Source organism: Chrysoperla carnea, chromosome 2, assembly GCF_905475395.1.
Source record: "Chrysoperla carnea chromosome 2, inChrCarn1.1, whole genome shotgun sequence".
Taxonomy (NCBI): domain Eukaryota; kingdom Metazoa; phylum Arthropoda; class Insecta; order Neuroptera; family Chrysopidae; genus Chrysoperla; species Chrysoperla carnea.
This window is the reverse complement of record NC_058338.1, coordinates 30,367,723-30,382,878: the sequence shown is the minus strand read 5'-3', so window position 1 is coordinate 30,382,878 and position 15,156 is coordinate 30,367,723. Positions and strand designations below refer to the sequence as shown.

At 28.3% G+C, this 15,156-nt stretch overlaps 1 protein-coding gene across 1 annotated transcript in view; it reads left to right on the top strand.

The window, feature by feature from the left end:
• Positions 1 to 15,156, top strand: part of LOC123292438 (neuromodulin) — a 196,126-nt gene that overhangs the window by 161,605 nt on the left and 19,365 nt on the right. The gene's annotated exons all lie outside the window — the stretch shown is intronic.

The following is a 15,156-nucleotide window of genomic DNA, read 5'->3' as shown; positions in this document are numbered from 1 at the left end:
TTTTCAACTATCAAGAAATAGTATAAATACATAGCAAATAGATATACATATGTAGTAATTTGATAAAAAAGTGTTATCATTTATTAGTATAAGTACGTAATACATATTGAGGTGAATAAAACTATTCTTTTACCTCTTTATAACGAATTTTAGACCAATCTAACCTCAACATAACGAACCTCAGTTTAACGAATTACTTGATATAACGAATATTTACTGGTTCCCTTCAGATTCGTTATATCGAGGTTGCACTGTATATATATATATATATATATATATATATATATATATATATATATATATATATATACATATGTATAGGGTGTTCTAATATATATATATATATATACAAAAAGTTTCACAAAAATGGAAACGGTCGTAAAAAATTGTAAGCACGATACACTCATAAAGAAAGAGACCTTTCAAAATCCAAAGTCAAATAAGAGTGGCATAACGGTATAAGTAGTACCTGTTTAAATAACATAAATAAAATTCGAATAATCGCAAATTTTCTTCGAATCATTTTTACTTAAATGAAAAGCTAGACTAACAATAAAATCTTTGGTTTTCTATATTTTCTACCTTTCAACGCTATTTAAATTGTCTTGGGTAGCATTCTATAGTACCAATCTGAATGTATGTTAAGTTGAATGAACACATTTAACGAATGTTGACAGTAAAGCTTTGATATAAAATGAAATAGATTATGGTGCTTGAAAATTTATTCACTCAATATTTCATCAAGTGTTATGCACAATAAAAATATTCTGTATAATTACACTTACTCACAATGCAGAGTCTAAATAATATGTTAAGCTACATAAACAATGCAGCAGAATGTTGATAGTCAAAATCCCTTCCGTATTCCAGTTAAAATAAAAGAGATTTAATAGTTGACAGATTTAATTGTTTTAACAACCTGAATATACTATTCAATGGTTTAAAATCAACCCGGATATAATTTTAAAATTTCATTTAGACAGACAGACGAATTGACGGATTTTGAAAGAACTAATTAAGTAAGTGAATTAAATAATTAGTGAAATGGTATGAATAGAATTCCGTCAATTTTCATTTTCATACTTTGTCTTCGATGTTTTCTTCTATCTGTTCAAAACATACATTTTTGTGATCCAAGACTAAGCTTAGCATCTTAAGATATGATCGGCTATTAAAAAAATATTTGATAGCACAATAATTAAGCGCCCCGAAAAGGAATCTATTTAAGCTCTATATATTTGCAAGAAATCGCCATTTCTTGAGACAGAGAATTAAGTAACGCCGAGAATAGAGATGAGCCTAGCTTCTAGTTTAAATATAGAAATATTCAATTATTTATATAAAATCGTATGGTTGAGTATCAGATTGTTCAATCATCAGGATTTCAAACAGTTCATTCCAAAATCACAGCTTAAACTATATAGCCCTCTAAGATCAACCTTACATATTTAAGACTCAACTATGACTAATCTCTCCATCTCAATCATAAACATTTCACAAACAGCACTAATTATATTCAAATGAACAAAAGAATGAGAAAAGTTTATTTTATTTTTTTGCAAAATTATTAACACATAATAACTGAAATATGAAATGAAAGAATTATATAGGGTATATTCTGAGACTCCCGAACAAAGCCCAAATTAACTTTGAGGAAGAACTGTCCTTAAGGTTTGTTATTCGTATTTTTCCCGAAATTTTTCACTGTATCGAAGCCCAATAGAGAAGGAGGAGAATGTTGTTAATTGACCTCAGGACTAATTATAGAATCTAATTATAGAATTTTGGGCATGTCTCGGTTTAACATATTTGTACAGCTACTTCAAATTGAGCTAGTTTTTTGGGTGTGTCAACGTCCCATCCCAGTATTCTCTTTTTATACTACAAAACCAGATTTTTTGGTGCTACCCGAGGAACTTCTTTAAATCTCGAGGAAAAATGTCTTAAGTGATAAAGCTCTGTTGCTCAAGATTTGTTTGTGTGTACCATCTCAAATTATACGACTTGGCTGCTCCACTAATAACGATAAAACAAACAGAGAATTATAACATTTAACATTTATATGAATAAGCTTATCAATGCATTTCCCCATTATTAATAATGTAAATGTGCCATCTACATGTTTATATAAATACCAACTGCAACTGTACTATAAGTCGTACCAATGAATGTTTTTACTCGGGAGTCCTCAATAACAGCTCCAATTTTGATAATTTTTTTTAAACGTTTCTTTTTATATATCATTTAAAATTAGAATTCTCTCAGAGGGGGGAAAGTAATCTGGAGGGTTAAAAAGGAAATGTCCCGATTGAAAGATCGACCTCCAGCTTAAATCGCTTATGATAGAAGCTTGAAGTATCGAGAGAATATTGATTTTGTACTGTAGGTGTCATTTCAAAAAGGATTTTTCGAAATTCATCATGTTCAAAGTTTCCGTTACATACTAACATACGTATGATGCTAATAAAAGTATAATAAAATATATATAAAACTTCATTTTTCAGTTCTCTACTTAACCGATTTTAAAAATTCCTTCACTTATAGAATGCTACATTATCAGTAATTGACATATTCGTATTTTATTTTCAAAAAAATTAGGGGTTAGTACTAAAAGTTAAATTCCAATAATTAGTGAATAAAAGTGAAGGTAAGGGTATTGGAGACTATAACGTAGATTACTGCTAGTTATTTATATTGTTTAAATTATATTTGTGCAACTTATATAATCCGCAACTTCCACAAATAATGTATTTTAACTTAATAACGATAAAAATAGATTTTTACTTTTGATTCGGAACCCAAATTTTTTTGAAAATAAAATATAGCTCATGTTATTTGACTATAATGTAGAATTCTATAGGTAAAGGAATTTTTATAATTGGTTAAGTGGTGAACTGAAAAATGACGGTTTGTATATATTTTCAAATAAATTTCCATACGCTATTCCACCCTTTTGGGGGTAGATTTCGAAAAATCCTTTCTTAAATGACCTACACCTACAGTATAAAATCAATATCCTCTCGAAATTCCAAACTTCTATCATTAGCAATTTAGGCTGGGCGTCAATATGTCAATCGGGACATTGCGTTTTCCCCCTCCAAAATATTTCCCCCCTCTGGGACGGTTCTGATTTTAAACAATATATTAAGAGCTTATTTTTTAAATCATCAAAATCGGAGTTCTTATTGAGGACTCTCTAGAAAGGTTATTTTATGTATTCCTTTATGCGACTATATCTACTACTAGGAATTATTGAATATTTTATTACATTCAAATGAACTCACTTAGTTATAATCTATACTTAGTAATTAATGTTTAGTAGGTAGATACATTCTATAATTGGTAACCACAATTTTCAAGGTAGAAAATTGTGGTTATCTATCCAACTATATACCTCTAGAGAACACTTAGTATAGTTTCGACACCAAACTGAAAGCATTACCAAATATTCAAATTTTTGTATTAGTTAATGAGTCTTCTGTTAAAATTTCAAGTCTATATCTCATATGATAATACTAAAGGGGAAGGGGTGAAATCCAACTTCTCAGAAAATTATTGACCCCTCATTTACTCCTTAGCATTAACTGATCGGATTGGTATGCAATTTGGCACAAAAAAATATTAAATTGAATTTACCAACGAAAAAAGAAATCTTTTTTTTTTTTTTTTTTGTAGTTTCGGAGAAAAGCTGTGAGAACCACAGGATACTAAATATTTTAAATTTAGTTTCCTGAGTTTTCCGAAATTATAAATAACAGAAGCATAAATAATAGAATGCTGCCTCAGTCTCATTTAAAATGGGTTTTTTTTTTTACGTATGGCTATAAAAAACGTACGGCTAAGGAATTTTGTTCTAAAAATTTTACTCTTTGTATCAGTAAATTGTTCGAATGTATTTATTACGGTACTTACACTGTAATAGTAGAACAGAATAGATATGCAAGAAATACAAACTAAGCTGCCAAAAATATTTCAAAGGCCATATATATCGCTCCATATCTTTATCTAGTTAATTCAAAATATGATATATTCCTTACCCTAGCATTATTACATGTTTTCTTTGAAATTTTCATATTTTCTCATAATAGTTTTCATATATAACACGAACCTATTTTACATAATTTCAAAATATTTTAATTAATTGTAACATCTAGAATATTTTCTAGGCAGATTATTTCTTAAACCGAAAACGCCCAAAGCAATAATTTATTATATTTATTTATACCAGAATAATAATATTATATTAAAAGATGTTTTCACCAAATTAATATTCGAATATTCGAGTGAGATAACTTTTGTATTTATACTATAACTATATGAAAACAATAAAAGTGACCTAAATCTTAACAGTCGCATTATGCCAATATAGAATATTTAAATTTATTTTTATTAATTTTCTTATACAAACTTATTATTTTCACTTCGAAATTCGAAATCAACCATTTTTCGAAATCTTTATTTTTTCTATACACTGTTATAACATTAAATACGACCTTCTTGCATTAAAATTCAAGAATATGGATTAATAAATCAATGAATACAGATCATTCTACACCAAAATTCAATGTTTTTATGAATTTTTTTGCATTTTTGACATATTGTTGGTGTATGTTTTAAAAAAAGCACCAGCAGTTTATGGAAAACCTAGACCATTAAATGATTTTTATCGAATAAGGTTATTATCGAATTATCGAAGGAAATGGAGCTATATTTACGTATGTACTTATGTATGGATATTTACGTACGTCTTATATGTATATTATGTATATATGAGACTATGTTTTATGTGTCTGTACCCCCAATTGCTGTCACAATTTACGTCCGCTTTGAATAAAATGTCTAGTTTTTTAATGAGAAAAATCGACAGATAAAAAAAGGAGTTGGGGGTGCAAAAAAGGACTAGACGCTTAGTTTCCGAATTAAAAATTCTTGAAATATTAAAAATGCAATATCCGATTTTAAGAAAAATGTGCTAAATATACCTACATTTATTTATTCGACTCATGCTTAAACCCAATTTTGCTTAAACCCAAATTACATAAATTTATTCGACTCGTACTTAAACCCAATTTAACCCTGTTAAAATGATTTTCCCAATACGATAATGAAAGGCATTTATTATATGCAAAGTTACAAAAAATAAAATTTTTCTGAAATATATCAATGTATTGGTCTGGATGGTAAACAGCATATCCCAATTTTCATATTATTTTGAAATATCTTAGAAATTTAATATACTCGAAACTTTTTAAAATATAATACAAATTACGAACGACATTGCTTTCTTGGCATTCTATAATCCTCTTAGTGTATGACAACTTGGCATTAGTTGACTAGAGTTTTTTCGAAGGTATCAACTGAAGGAGATTAGAAAATTTTATATATTTGATTCAATTTACACTGGTGTTAAAAATAATTTGGTTGGAATGGAAAACCATGACTAACACTGCCCTTATTTTTGGCTATACCGTATTATCTTATAAAAATAAGCATGGACAAAATTTGCCAACACAATCGTTGAAATCATAGTTACTTTTTGTACTATTAGCGTCGTTAGTTTTCCTTTTGCACCGAAGTGAATATAGCATAATAAATAGATAGATAAATAATAGATAGTGAATCAGAATTATCTTATATTTCAACAATCTTCTTTACACTCCTATTTATTATACTATATTCACTTCGATGCAAAAAAGGAACACTACTAACATTTTATTTGTGGCAACTATTTGTTTACATGTAGTTCGGTCTCCTTCTCTATTCTTCGTGAGTACATGTTTGTGATGATTGACGAATATTCCAGAAGTAAATTATAAAATTAACTACCACTTTATTGTTTATTCGATTATACCAAAACATTTGTTACAATTTCAACTGCCTGTGAAATGAATATATATTTTGATTGAGAAAAATCTATTCATGGGAAGTAACGGACACAAGAACATTTGTTTTTCCTGTAAAGATCTACAAAACCAGTCCATTTTGAATAAATTTGATTGAATTTGAAAAATGTAATATATTGTTTAAATACTAAAAGCAAACGTAACCATAATTGCTATCGGTTTATAGAAAATAGTTTGATTAAAATCAAATTTACATTTTAATTGTTATTTATTATATTATAAAGCTTTAACATATAATTTAAATTTGATTAAACTGTCCATATAAATACCTATTATTTTTAATTAAAATGGCTGTAAGTAGATGTTAAAAAGCTACGTGATAAAAAGTATTAAAATATATTAATTAATATGAAACGAGTTCAATATTAGTCGAATAATATATCGTCCAATAATAATGCTAATAATACCTACATAATTTACAAAATATAATGTTAACCAAATACAAAAGATATGGAAATATCATCCAAGCTACAACAATAATTAATTCCCAGCTTAACTCATCTATTGGATTAAGAACCAGGCGAAAAAAAATTCTCTGAATTTACTAAAGCTGATCATTTGAGGATTGGTTTTAGTAGTTGTATACACAGACATACGGTCAGTCAAGCGAACGATAGAACAGAGGTCAGGTATATGCTATCAAAACTATTATGATTGCCGTGGTATTTAAATGAATTTACTAAAGCTGAAAATTGTTATACAGATTGTATTATATTGCATATAAATAACAGTTTTGATAGTCAGTCAGTTAAATGTGAGAACAGAGCTGGTCAGTCAACCCTAATGTATGCACAATAATTAAATTATCAAGTTGTAATAAGTTGTTGTACATACTTTAGGCTGAAGCACCAACTCTGTTCTCATATTTAACTGACTGACTGTCATAAATGTTATGCAATATGCAATCTGTTTAACAATTTTCACCTTTGGTAAACTCATTTAAATACCACGACAATCATAATCGTTTGACAGTAGTGATTTACTTTTCGTCCATCTACTTCCACAGTTTTTTTCCTAATTTTTCTGGGAAATAAAAATACTGATACCTTTTTCTTTAATTATTACTTTTTTATTTTTAAAAAAGCAGTTTCGCCCTCTAACTAACTTCATAGCCATACTGTATCTATAACTTTCAGTAGAATGAGTTTTTAAATGTTTGTTAAAAATATTTTGGCTCATAATTATTTAATTACTTCTGTTTACAATTTATTGCAGGTACATCAATAGTTAGTTTATTCCCAAATATATTGACCCCCTATTTGTATGCTAAATTTTAAATAAGCAAAACCACAATAAAACTATTAATTATTATCAATAATTTACGTTGTTAATCAAATGTGGGTATATAAACTAGTATCGAGCCACCATGTATTAGTTTAATATTTACATGTTTTTGGAACTATGTTCCCATACGATATTTGTTTGCTGGTTGGGAGCTAAAACCTAATAAACGGTCCGAATTATCGGACAAGACTTTATTATATTATAAAATTGATATATTATTCTTGTAATATTTTTATTGAAAGCAGCCAATTGTAAGAATTATTTAAAACAAGTAATGAGGAACAGGCTTAGGTATTTTTTGGATTTAATATAATATTTAGAATGATGTAGTTTGGTAAGGGTGAGATTAAGCAAAGATTACCAAGTTACAAAAGTGACTTAAAAAGAAATTTTAAATAATATTTTATCAATTTTGGATAGAGTTGATTTGACCACATTTGACGATTTCATTCCCTCCAGCTCCACGGCTCTAGGGGAAGGGGTCCCAGTGGGTAGTTATATCAAACCTAGGACCTTGTTTATATAAACCCTGATACGAAGTTTCACTACTGCCCCCTCAGCCTCTCCCTGTAATCTGGTGATTTTTGTAAATAATTCAAAAAATTAAATCCTACAAAAAAATGTTCTCGCTTTGTCACTCGAAAATAACTTATAAAAAATCAGATATCTGGAATGGAAGGAGGAAACACTCCTTCAAATGACAGACCTTTTATTTGAAACATTTTTGATAAAAATGCACTCCTTAGAAGGAAAATGCCTTACTCGATTAAAATAAATCACCTTTTATACAAGTCAGACATTCCCAAAACCCCAATTATATTCTAGGGGTTATAGATCGAATTCATCTTTCCTCGTTAAACTTGGGTACAGTGTAATAGTGGATGACCCCTTTGTACATCAAATTAATAAAACCATTCTTTTAAATACACTTCAAAAAGGTTAGTTGTTACCTACTATATTAAATTTTACAATTCCTTTGTGTTGCTAAATAACAATAATTAATATTATATGTAGTAAGTAAATAATATTATGTAGGTAGTTAGATTATACATAATATATTTGTGTATATACCATGGTTCATATTTCACACAACTGAGCCCAATTTGTATACCTTCAACAGAAATTACATAGTTCTCAAATCACTTGTTTCACTCATTAAAACATTTTTCCTTATAAAGCAAGTATACTTTGTCGAATGTTGGTATTTTCAACTTGTGTTTCAGTCGGAATGAAGAGCGGACCTGAAAATATCACCATTTGATTGAACGTACCTGATTTATGCATGATTTATGTAAGGTAAAAGTTCCATATTATGGGATGTTTGGGCATAACGCACTTTTAGTATGATTATTAAAATAAATACACACATTTTCACCATGAAAATTGGTTTGCCGTACAAAATGATCATTGGAATTTAGTTTTGAACATTTTCTCGCCTAGGTCTTTCATTTATAGTAATAAACGCTTTCTGTTCTTCGAATTTGTTCTATTACAATTTTATACAAAAAAATAATATTCTTAAAAAAAAATTTTGTAAATTTTAAATCTGTATAGGAGCTTGAAGAACTTGTAAACCCAAAAGTTGAATTAAGCTCAACAATTTCTATTAACATGATCACCTTGAGCGAAAACACTGCCGACTTTACCTATCAAGTTTAATCAAATTGTCAATAACATTTATCGTAACTATAATTGGTTTTAATAACTATATTCTTTTTTCTATTTCAGGTAAGTCACATGTTCTACAAGTACTCGATTACACAAACACACTATAATAAAGTATAGAATATTTTAAAGAATACTTTTTTAAAAAAAATCGTAGCGCAGGAGCTGCGTTAGCTAAGCGAATTCCCTCAGAGATTGGGGAAAAAAATATAATTCTCAAAATCGATAAGGTATTGCAAAAAATACAAAAATATTTTTCAAAATGTTGTACTTTGCGCACCGCTCACCTTGTTTATCTGTCGATTTTTCTCATTAACGAACTTGACCTTTCGAATACCAAAACCTTTCTTGATATACCAAATATACCAAACTCGGTAATTCAAATCGGACTTAAATTGCGACCGCTAGAGAGTTTACAGACACATAAACGTCCAGATAGATATGTATATTGTATATACATGTGTATATAGGTAGGATCGATGAACATTTGATGAATCATATAAGGCTTGATGTTCCCATCGCTTCCATCATATTTGATGCATATACAAACCTTTTTTGGGACTAAATTAACAAAAATATCACAAACAACAAATTACAAACAGTCATATTTGAGTGACTCAAACAAATAATTATTTTCTACTTTTTAATACAATAAAAGCTTGTCCTTTAAAGAGTATTTTTGATTTAAATTTATATCCAATGAAAATTATATCTTTCAAGTTGAATAGAATGAAATTTATTATAATGAATACCAAATATAGTTTCATTTAAATTTCAAATATAATATAATAATCTACCTTTGTTCCAGAATAATTATTCTGCTATACGTAGTTATTTCACATGTTCACATAGAATATAAAGATAACCTTTAGAAGAACAAGTAAAAGTTGTTAGAAGCTAGGTTAATACAGAATATGGGAGATAATTTTATTTTGTTTCATTTCTAGTTAAATGTTAATCACTATTTTATTATTTTATAATAATTTCCTTTTTTATATGATATAGTAATAAATGCACAACATGTGTGATACATAATTGTTACCTATTCATAAATTATTACCTTAATTCAAACAATAATTCATATTTTATTTATGTAGATATACAAAACCTGTCAAATTTTGAATATAAACTGGACTTCTACCATTAGTACATACAAATGATGTAGTCAGTAAATACTTATACAATACTGAATTAAAAATCCTCAAATTGTGCCTTTGAGAGTTATACCATCTTTCCATATAACCAAAATCTAATCGGTTTTAAGAATATCTGCAAAATACCATTCGTTATTATATTTTGACTAGTATTTAAGATACCCCAGAAGCAGAGCCAGATAATTCGTAAGTCAAAGTATAGGTAAGGCAAAATATAGGTACAGACTCGAGGATACAAAGATATTGATTTTTTATTAATTGTTATTCAAATAATTAATTGTAGAGAGCTTTACTTTGTGGAACTCCATAATTAGGGTAAGAAATAAAATTTCCAATTTACTTTGCTTAGTCCACTTTTATTTTTTAATATTTTTTAATAATTAAAAATATTTTGACTAGTTTCGTCTAACATAGACATTTTCATAACTGTGTCACAGACGAAACTAGTCAAAATATTTTAAATTATTAAAATATTAAAAAATAAAAGTGGACTAAGCAAAGTAAATTGAAAATTTTATTTCTTATCCTGTTATTCAAATGTATATACTGTAGGAAATGAATCATTGGGCACAGGAATTCTCTCCTCGTCAGTAGATTTTTATGGGAGCCGGTGGAAAATGTTTGTCTGAGTGTACTCAAAAATGTCATATACATAAGTGCTTGTACTTTTTCGATTTACGCCCATGCGGTGGAGCAGAAGTTGCCTACTCCCGGTAGTAATTGAATTTAATGTCTATTATTCACAGAACCTATCTCTCTTTTTCCATCTGCTTGGCTTGAACAAAAATAACCGAAATATCGATTCAAAACTAAAAAAAGAATGATTACAAAAAATAAATGCGAGAATGGTTTTTCTTATAAAAAATAGTTTCTTGTGTTAGGAAATGTTTTATATTTGAACAGCTTTTCTGTTGACTAATCCTCCATGAGTGTAAAACGTTTACTTCCTTCACTCAATAGGGTTCCATTGTTTTGTTTTCTTATAATTCGAAAGTACAAACCATAAATAATAGAAAAAAACAAGTGAAAACAAACAAATGACTGCAATACCGTATTTTAATTTTTTTTTGTCAGTGTATCTTGTAAAATGTGCCTGTTTCTCCTTTCTTTAAAAATGTTTATATATGTATCTGTATTCTCAGACCTCTTTCTATGTTACCGGTCTTAAAATTCTGAGTAACATAATTTTTTGTATCATGTTTTCTTTATGCATTCTGCTAAACAAACAAACTAAAACAAATCATACGTTTCATTCAGATAATGTATATACAAGCTTTTATGTAACTTCAAGCATTTTTTTCAGTTCACAAGCTCCAAATGATTTTTCACCTTTCAAAGTTTCCGATCGAACTAGCAATTTTGTCATAGGTACCATTTTCGAGGTCGCTTATTACAATTATAATATAAAAGTTCCAGGTCCATGTTGCGCCTCTATATCAGTCAATATTTGGGCAAATCAACACCCGTCAGAATTTTGAGATCGCCGATTAGGATTTTTTTTTTTTTAGTTTTTTGGAATAATAATATTTTTATTTAACAACAAAAATTGGTAGCTAAGCGAATTCCCTCTTAAGATTGAATATATAGGTAATATATAGATAAGAGTTTTTAAAAAATTAAAAATCGAATATTGCCCTCTATTTCAAAAACGGCTAAACGTACAAAAAAAAGTTTCGGGAAAAATTTTTACAGAATTATTTTCTCTAACTTTTATAGTATATGTTAATACAATTCTCGGCAAAGGGAATGAGATATTATGGAAAATTGTACAAAAATTCAGCTTATTCCATTAGATTTCGAGGTGAAATCTAAAGATGATTGAAGGATTATCTTGCATTTAATTATAAAGTAAACATTTAATAAATGTTAAATCCTTAGTTCTGCAACTCAAATTGTATATATCGTTGTGTGAAATACCTCTAAGCGATTATACCTCTCCTATTTACAAAACATTTAAATAAGCTACATATTTTCACATATCTATTGCAAACATCGTATTAAAGATAAACCAAGTTTCATTTACCTCTTTTTAAACTAAAAAGGTAAAATAAACTTCTATAGTGGGTGTCTTTTTTAAGTTGACATATGCTTGAAACTCGAAAAATAATGCTTCAAGCTTACGCTGACATTTAGCTTGACCCAAATTTTCAGACTCAATGAAAAGCTCACTCAATTCGAAACCTGGTAATCGATAGAAGAGTTCTTTAAATTACAAAGATGTTACTTATTAAAAAGTTAACATTTTTACGCAAAACGTACAGTTTAGGTAAAAACGAACTAAAAAGTTTTACCCAAAAAATGTTTTTCATATGTCTTCCAATAAAAATTCCAATAAAAGTGGTATTTTTTTACTTTTTAGTGCCTATTAATTTGTTTTGGAAAAAGTTTTTCTTTTGAAGTCGGTTTTCTTTTTGTTAAAAGTTTTTTTATTTTGTGATTTTTAGTGAATCTGAAGTACACTAATTAATTTGTCGAAAAAAAAAAATCATGGAAATCGCTTGGCGTGGTATTGAGTTATTCGTCCTCTTGTCGTGCATACTTAACTTTTCTCGGATGCCGTTGTTAGAACTAGACCAAAACTAAATGGGACGGAGCACCAGCTTTCAAATAGCTAAAGTATCATCAGAATCGATTCACCCCGTCGAAATTTCTGGGGTAACACACGTAAATTCAGTCGAATTGATAACCTACTCCTGTTTTGTTTGAAGTCGATTAAAAAGACACCCGGTGTAATTTTATTAATTATTCTATTTATGAATACATAAATACTTTACAGACATTATTTAAGATTATTTAATATAATATAATTATTACCATAATAATATCTTTTCATTAAAATATCCAAAATGAAAACATTTTAGAATTAAAAAATAATCTAAGAATATTTTCAAATGGAATTTAAAATATCTAACTAATAGCATAATATCATAATGTCTCTTAAATATATTCTATGTATATTAAATATTAATTCAGTAAAAGCCAGTTGGTTATATACAGTTTTTTTTTGTTCTCAATGAAAATAACTTTTACTTCGAAATTAAAAACTTTATGATATCTTTACGTTTTAGAATAACTAATAATTCAATAATCTAGATCTAGATTCTTTGTCGGTTTTATAAATTTAAAAAAGCAACTCCAATCAAGTTGTGTGGTGCCTTTTTATAACATGCATATATGTAACATGCAAGGTATACTAAGTTTAGTCCCAAGTTTTTAACGCTTAAAAATATTAATGCTATGAACAAAATTTTGGAGTTCATTTTCGGTTGTCTGTCCGTCTGTCCGACTGTCTGCAGACACGATAATTCATAAACGAAAAAAGATATCAAGCTGAAATTTTTACAGCATATACTCAGGACGTCAAGTTCGTAAATGAGCAACATAGGTCAATTGGGTCTTGGCCTAAGAGTTCGTAAGACCCATCTTGTAAACCGTTAGAGATACAACAAAAGTTTAAATGTAAAAAATCTACCTTATCAAAAAATAAACAACTTTTGTCGTAAACAACACTGTTTACCCATGAGGGCGCAAATTAGGCGTAAATATTATAGTATGTATTATATGGGGATATCAGTTACGTATGTATGAATGTGTAATATAATAGAGTAATCAACAATGTCTATGCATGGTATTTCAACAATTAACTCAGTCAATTGTTTGTTTTCACTTGTTTTCCACTAATTTTTGCAATTTTTTTAAGGTGTACGTACTTTTTTCATAAAATCGCAGAAAAGGTTTTGTTTTGGAATTTGATGAATGAATTTGATGAACTGAGGTTAATTTAATGATTGGATGCAGAGTTTCTGAGATATCGCCATATTTGGATCGATTTTAATCCGTATCTCAAAAACGCATCCGATTTTTGAGAAAAAAGTACAAAAAAAAAACATAGTGAGAAAATTTCAAAAACCTTTTTTTTGTACGCATATGAAAATTTTTAATTACAAATCAAAAGCTACAACATGCCATAGGTGGCACTCGAAAAGACAGTAAAAGAATCATGGAAATTGCGCTTCATTATGGGTTTACGATCTAAAAACAAATGTTATAATAAATCACAAACACTGATTTTCCAAGACTTACAAGTATGAATATATTATTACAATGTAACTTAGAATAATAAATATTAATTGTTGATAAGTAATGAATCTGTTTTATATCAAGTAATTAACTATATAACACTCATGCAACACAATTTTATAAATTAAACATGAGCGCGTACAATTTAATTAATAACTCTATCTCTCAAATGTTATGATGAATTTGATAAGCTACCCTTGATAATCAACTCACATTAAAACCACATTTTATATTATACATTGTACGTAATTAATCACTCAACTTCCATAAGATTGTTCAAGAGGAGTAAATTTCCAATAAAAAACTCCCAGTCGCAGAAATCTATCTCCAGTATTTATAATTTTAATTTAACGCTGAAATTAGGTATTTTTGCATCATTTTTATCTTGTTGTAATATCGTCAAAAACATGTTTTCTAACATTTCTATTGTTAACAATTCATTCCTAAACTGTTATCTTCTGTTTTTTTTTCCTCAACGTATCCACTTTCACTCCTCAGGCGCGGATCTAAGGGGGGGGGGTCACATGGGTGCTTTCGAAGCAAGGATTTTTATAAAGAATAACTTTTTATCGTAAACGTTATAATAAAAAAGTTTTCTATATGCAGGCAACTTATGTAGACACTCTGTGTATGGACTAAACAGATCACGACAAAAGATTTAATAATTTTTAATAATAATTTTTTAAGTTAGCAAAAAGTGAAAAATCATCATTTTTTGTCCACTTAAACAAATTTCGCAAACTAAGCGGAAACGTTATACTATTTTTCAATGAAAGGTTTTTAAAAAAACTTACCATTAAAAGCTAAAATTTGATACCAGTGCGACACACACCCTGCGAATCATGCAAGTCGAACTTGTAATGATTGGAGTAAATTTTGAGTAAAGATCAAAATAATGAAAAATTATCTATGCGAATTTTGTCATGATAATCGGTATATGGGCATAAAAAAATATTCTAAGCAACTTTTTCTAATAATTTTTTCCGATATCTCTAACCATCTCTGAGCAAAATTTTAAGAATTTGCCTTATTTGTCAATTTGTAGTAGGTTTAGTAGGTAAGTTTAAGGT